The 6,828-nt window shown below is 36.0% G+C and overlaps 1 long non-coding RNA gene across 1 annotated transcript in view; it reads right to left on the reverse strand.

The window, feature by feature from the left end:
• Nucleotides 1–6,128, reverse strand: part of LOC131874504 (uncharacterized) — a 78,344-nt gene extending 72,216 nt beyond the window's left edge. Inside the window, exon 1 of the long non-coding RNA XR_009371855.1 lies at nucleotides 5,965–6,128. This is a non-coding gene — a long non-coding RNA (uncharacterized LOC131874504). The remainder of the gene's footprint in view (nucleotides 1–5,964) is intronic.
• Nucleotides 6,129–6,828: the final 700 nt, after the last annotated feature.

The raw sequence follows: 6,828 nt of genomic DNA on the forward strand, positions 1-6,828 counted from the left end.
GAGAAATATTATGTGACAATAACAAATTGTATTCTCATCAAGATGCAAATAGCTCAACTAAGTACAATGTACATGTGCTTACATATATAGGCAAGGCCATAGGGAAAAGAGAGCACACAATCATGACATGTGGCCCAATGAGATGCAAAGGTAAGTATGGGTAGGTAGGAGAAAATAATAGATTATTCGACTAAAGGTGGAATTTCTCCTGCAACCATATTCCCTAGATATGTAATTCCCTATATGTCTCATATGCAAATTACTATGAAATACATTATCCTAAGTGAGCTTAAGTAAAGTGTAATTACATGAGACATAAATTACACCAACAAAATGAATGAACAAGTAGCTGATAAAGACCACAAGTAGTGGTCCATCATGTATGGCTTTGTGTAAATTTGATGTGGTTTGCATTCACACACAACACATACAAAATTTTATACAACTAAATCCTATCTCTCTTGAAAGACTTCAACTTTCAATAGAATTTGCAATCCCAAGGCTTCAATTGTTAGGTCTTGACACATTAGGTTCACTCAAGATTCGTTGTATTTATTGTTTCACAAAGGGACTTCAACTTTTGCGATCTTTATTTTCAAACTTTAAATGACAAGGATTCGTAGGATATTCTATAGGATTGATAGGTTATAACACTTAGTGGACAGGATCAACAATTATTTAACTGCATGTGTAATATTAATTGATAATCTTGAGCAATACTTCTAAAACTATCTACTCATCTTTAAGAATTTGCAAATTTAGAAGATTTATGGACAAAAGGTATGAAGATTGGTAAAGATTGGCTTAGCTTTAATCAATTCTTTGGAAACCACCTAAAGATCTTCACAACTTCATCAACTCTCTTGACTCTCTTAAATATTTTCAATTTGACATCAGAGATTTTATGTTTCTAAAAGGATTTTCTAAAAAAAGAAAAAGATTAAGGGAATGGAGAGAAAAGGGTTAAGAAACTTAAATTCTCAGTGATCACACATGTATATCCTTCCAGAATAATGAACAGAGACCTCAATCGAACAGCATTTTACCTAAGTTGTTCACAACTACATACAAATGATGCACACTTCAAAGGAGGTTTGTCAAACACCATGAGATGATTCAAATGCACCCAAAGTTTTGGTGCAGTTATTTGATACTTCACAGTGATTGGAAAATTTACATACATAAGATTTAGAATTAGGAAATGACCTGTAGTAGCCTCTATTTCACTACCTCTGTATTAGACAAATGCTCTCACTGAATATGAAGAGAAGCCATGAAGCAAGCAAAAGTTAGCAATTCTCTAGCTTATGCTTGGTAGTAATCAGCAATTTCTAATCCCTTAAAATGAATGACTCGATCTCTTTTATAGAAACAAGGTGCCAATAAGTCACAAAAATCTATGGCTCAAAATGCATCAAAAAGAATCAACAGTGGCAATTTGGTAGTGGCAATAAGATGACACCATCACCTTAACAATCAGTACTAGCTGGCAGTTAGAATATCCCTCAAGAGCTTTGCGACTTTAATTTTACAGTTGGCACATAGAATATTTGATTTTTGATTGAGACCTTTGCAAAATAGGACAACTGGCAACATATACTATCTGCATCAAAATCTTTCAAAATATCTCCAAGATTGATGACGTGGAATAAACGGGTAGAGAAACATAAAACTCCATATGCTTTCAGGAACCTTGAAAATTAACCAATCTCAATGGCAATCCATCAAGATGGCTTCACCAGTAAGCTGGTTAAAACGTTACATACAAAGCACGCCTACAAACTAACATTATTTGTTGTCTCTAAGATCTTCTACTATAACTTCATCTTGCTTTCCTATATCTATTGTAGGCGACAAGGGCTTTATTAACTTCAGTTCTATCAATTTTTTTAGATTTTAGCCATCTGAATTTTTGCATGCCAAAAAAGTTTGTGATTGAGGTCAATTGATCTTTCCTTCCTTTGATAGCTCTATGATATTCCTCTATTAAAGTCAATTTTTCCTTGACCTGATCCATTATCCTCTCACTCAAATTAACCATTGAATTTTGAAGTGATGCATCAAACATTTCCTCGAATTCTTTAATTGCAGACTCTTCATCATGTACTTGGACAGGATCACAAATATGGCCCATTAATTTCTCTACAATCGTTATGTCCTCATATTTTTTATATATAACTCTCTTCCGCTTTCCATTTTTTCCTCGCAACCCTGTCTTAGGTCTCTTTTGAGTTTCAACTCTTCTATCTATGACCTTATTTGGAATATAGTTTCATGAGACACTATTCCCTCTTTCAACAGTAGCCCATCATCCAATTTCTCAACTTCCTGTAGCCTGAATAATTCTATATCACTTTGCTCAAGTTTGCTACTACAGTCATTTCTTACCCCAGCATTCTTCTCCCTGTGGAGCATTTCATCCCATTTTGCAATAACTTTCCAATCCAACTCTTGAGCACCCTGTCTTCATGTTTCTTGTTATCTAATTTAGTTTGCTCTTGAGATACAAGGGCTAGGTAAATGGGCATGTCCTCAATAATTTGCCCTGGAGTAACTAGGCTTTTGATAAAGTTTTGCAGCTGGACAATTTGATATTTTAACTCCCTTTTACTTTTTTGTCTTTCTCCAATCTTGAGGTAATAGCATCTACATTAGCCCAAAGTTCTTCAATTTCTTGCTCTCTAGTACCATGCCCTAGGTTGACTGTTGTTATCTGATAATCTGTCATCAACATGTCACCTTTATCCTCCTGAACCAATGTATTGGCCACCTGAGTAGTTATGTAACCCATGGCGTCTCTCTAATCAAGGACATCACCCTAGCCTTGCTAGCATTTCTTCTTCTTGGAATAAACTTTTAAATCTAATGGCACAATTTGTACATTCCACATCTGCTGGATTATAGTAGCAAGCTAGCTAGGAATGTCAGTTGTTGACTCTTCACTCTAACTTCGCTGCAGTTAAGCCTCTATTTGTCTCGATTCATTACTTCCAAAGGGGTGTCCCTTTGTATTTGTTGTTCCTCAAGAATTTTTTGTTCTAGTTCTGTGTTCTCTAATTGGGCCAGGATTTCTTGTTGCTGTTGGGCTTTTTCTTCCTCTGTATCAATTATGGGACTACCTGATTCAGTTAATAGTCCTTGTTGTTGTTGGTCAGTCCCATCACTTTCAGGATCAGATTCCTACTTGTCTTTATTATCAGCTCCTTTATTTGTCTCTTGAGATAGAATCACCAAAAGAATGGGCTTATAGGGCACTTTTTCCACTTGTTTAATGTGAATCATAGGTGCCACCTCCTTATTTATTCGTAATACCTTGTCAAAAATGGAATCTATCTTACTTATTTAGGAAGTAAACCCGAATGAATGGATTGGGCCTCAAAAATTGATCTTACACCTATATCCATTTCTTCCTTATCATTCTAAAGATCAATAATTTCAGGAAGAGGCGGACTACAAGTTTTTACCTTTTCTACCCCCTTTCAGGTTTCCTGCAAGTCTTTCTTGACCTGTATAATTTAGGCCTATCTACAATTCTTGACCTGTTTTTTAAGAAAGTAAACCCACGTGAATGGATTGGGCCTCAAAAATTGATCCTACAGCTATAACATTTCTTCCTCGTCATCACCAAGATCAATAAATTTAGGAAGAGGTGGACTGCAAGTTTCTACCTTTTCTACCCACTTTCGGGTTTCCTGCATTCTACTCTTTTGTTGTTGTGGTAGGACTATTTGCTGCCTCCTCTTCTACTTCAACTTCTTGTTCTTATACTGTGGGTTGCAAAATGGTGGGTATTGAGGGTGAGGGGATGCAACATTCTTTAGTATATACTGAGACAAGAGTCCCCTTCACACCTTTACATTTTTCATCTCCTTTCGGAATGGTGGGTAGTGACCCTTGGATCATTGGTGGTGATGTTAGGGCAACCATTTCTATCTATGGCAAGTCATCTGCTAGATGATATAGCCCACAGTGAGCTGATTAGATTAATACAATTAGCTTGCACAAGCCGACTTGGATGTTCTAGCACCCCAGCAATTGTTTTCCTTTTCTGATTCTCCCATCTTTTCTGCTTCCACTACCTTAGCCTCTTGTGTTCTTCTTTACTAAACAGTAATCAAAATCTGTATCATCTATTGCTTTCCTTTGTCCTTTTTACTATCTTTGGGGTATGTGATAACTACGCCTTTAATCTTTAAGGCCTAAGCACAATGAGTCAACCATGTTTTACTAGCAACCAATATTGGTTGATCAAACATTCTACTCCCATCATAACTGGGATGCAAGACATTTTCATCATCTTCCCTAATTTGTGGTGGAACACTGTGAGTACCAAGTGTCCTCATCTAGTTTAGAGTTAACCTCTGATAATGCCTTCTGACCTCATGATCATCTACACAATCCGTCCAGTAATCCTCTAAGTGAGGTTCATGTATTTTTTCTTGTTAATCTACTTCTCAATCCTATGGAATGTATCATAATTTGGTCTTGCTAATCCAAAAGGCTTCGACCCAAGAAATCCCAGCTCCTTTTTAGACTCTTTAGCATTCACAAGGGCATTACATTTATACCACCGCATCTTAATAAGGAATCTCATCCGTTCTCCCCTATGCAAGGTCTCTAAATTCTACATAAAACTCAATTATTTGTTGAGACAACTCTAGTAGTATCACTTTGTCCGTTGGATACTTGGGCAACATGAAAGGCATTCCAGTAAACCCTTCCACTCGGATGTATGTAAATTTGGCAAATTGGATGAACCAACTCCCATGCAGATAAATTACACCTTAGACATCCATAGAAATTCTCTTGGCCTTATTACCCTCAATAGTGTTCACTAGCCACATAACAAATGCATCATTTACCCTTCAGTAATGTCTGATTGATTTCTTCAGTTCTAATTGTAGGTAATATTTATATACAAGATTTTATCCAGATCCATTGCCAAGTACACCAGTCCTTGGCACACGAATACACTACATAAGGTGTCATGTAGAACTGCCTAGTTTGTCTGATATTAGTCATCTATGCATGAATTGAATCGCTGATGGCTTGGGCCCAATGAATCATTTTTCCTTCATCTTTCACAATCTTGATATACTCATACATACATGATTCGAATATTCCTGAGTTGGGTAAGCCAGCAACTCTGCTTAAGAGATTTACTATATCACTTATCTCATTCTATAGATCACTTCTACATAAAGTCTTGGGCATTTTTGAAACAGACTTTGACTTTTTTGATCATCAATTAGCCAACCTTTGTGTATGGATCTTTTACACTTTTCCTCGGCCTCTTTAAATTCATCTACAGATTTGTCCTTCAAATGATTCATCATTAGCTATACAGGTATGTTGAATGCTCTACTAATCCCTTCCACTGTCAATTCTGCATACACCCTTCCTTCTTTGATAACTAGTCTCCTTCCTTCATCATAGTAATGGACACATTCTAGCATGAGTTTGGGAGATTCCAAAAACATAAGAAATCCATCAGCCCTGTGTAATCCACTCACGATGTTTTGAACCCACAATAATGCATTTTCAGCTGAAATTCTCTTGTGAAAATCATCCATATCAACATGTCCCAGATTGGCGTCAAAGATAACCCCATACTTTAGCCAAATCTGCGGTTGTGGGGTGGCTCCTTGAATTTGATCCCTCATATCCTTTGCCCGCTTACTCATTTGACCTAGTTAACAAAGAATTCCAGTAATTACCTAAAAGCTTCTGCTAAATTAGAATTGTTCTAGCTTTTGCTAAATTAGAATTGTTCTAGCTTTTGACCTAGGGTTTCAACATTTTCGATGATTTTAAAATGCAGGAGGCTAAGAAATATGCTTCAGTGTGTTGCATAAACAAAATTCAACTTGAAATTGAATAGAATTGAGAACAAAAGATTTTCAATTCATAATGGGCAAGAAAATTATATTAGATTTTTACTTATAATCGCTTCTCTGTGTTTACCTGTATAGTTAAGCAATGTCATGAAGTAACAACGTCATGAACTAGGTGACTTCTTCCTTTCGGGGACTACAACTGGATGCTTTGTTACCATCTCTCCCCAATTCCTCCTTCCAAAAATGTCATTTTAATTTGTTGTCTACACTTTATTTCTTCATTCGCTAAGATGCTTTTGTGATGAAAAATGGCACAATAATTTTTTCTACAGTTACTAATTCTTGAAGGTCTAATGCATTAAATTTGCAAAGTGAATAGGTGATGGCGGGAACTGGTTTAGTTTCAAATCAAATTAATTAGTCATTAAAAGTTCACCCTCGGCCTCCATATTTGATTACACAATGTCGTTATGCCAAGAATTTGAATCAAAACGGTCACTTTTGGCTTAGGTGATGATAGGCTTTATTTTCTCACAATTGCAAGGAATTCACTTGCAATTCATTGTAACTTCTCTACGAGTAGGGGAAGAGCATTAGTAGTCGTCATAGCTAACTTCGTACACCCATATATCCCAAACAGGTACATCTGATTTTGAATTTATTTTTTTTGGTTGTCTTTGTATGCGACTTAACTGCTTATAGCTATTGATCTGCCTTCTGGGTAGTAACGATCCAATTTCTATGGGTCGTTATGCGTCGAAAGGTCAAAAAGTGGTCATTTCAAAGTGTCACCCGATACTTGACCTCTATTGTGCCAATAACCACACACGAAAAGACCAATATATGTTTATAGAATACCTATTAACTAATCTGTTTTCCACCTTTTTATAAATTAAAATTGACCTAAATATTTTATGTTAGGCATATTATTAAACACATTCAATATTATAAAGTTTAAAATGGGTGGTCGAAAAAAATATTGACTACCCAT

Source organism: Cryptomeria japonica, chromosome 3 (assembly GCF_030272615.1).
Source record: "Cryptomeria japonica chromosome 3, Sugi_1.0, whole genome shotgun sequence".
Lineage (NCBI taxonomy): Eukaryota > Viridiplantae > Streptophyta > Pinopsida > Cupressales > Cupressaceae > Cryptomeria > Cryptomeria japonica.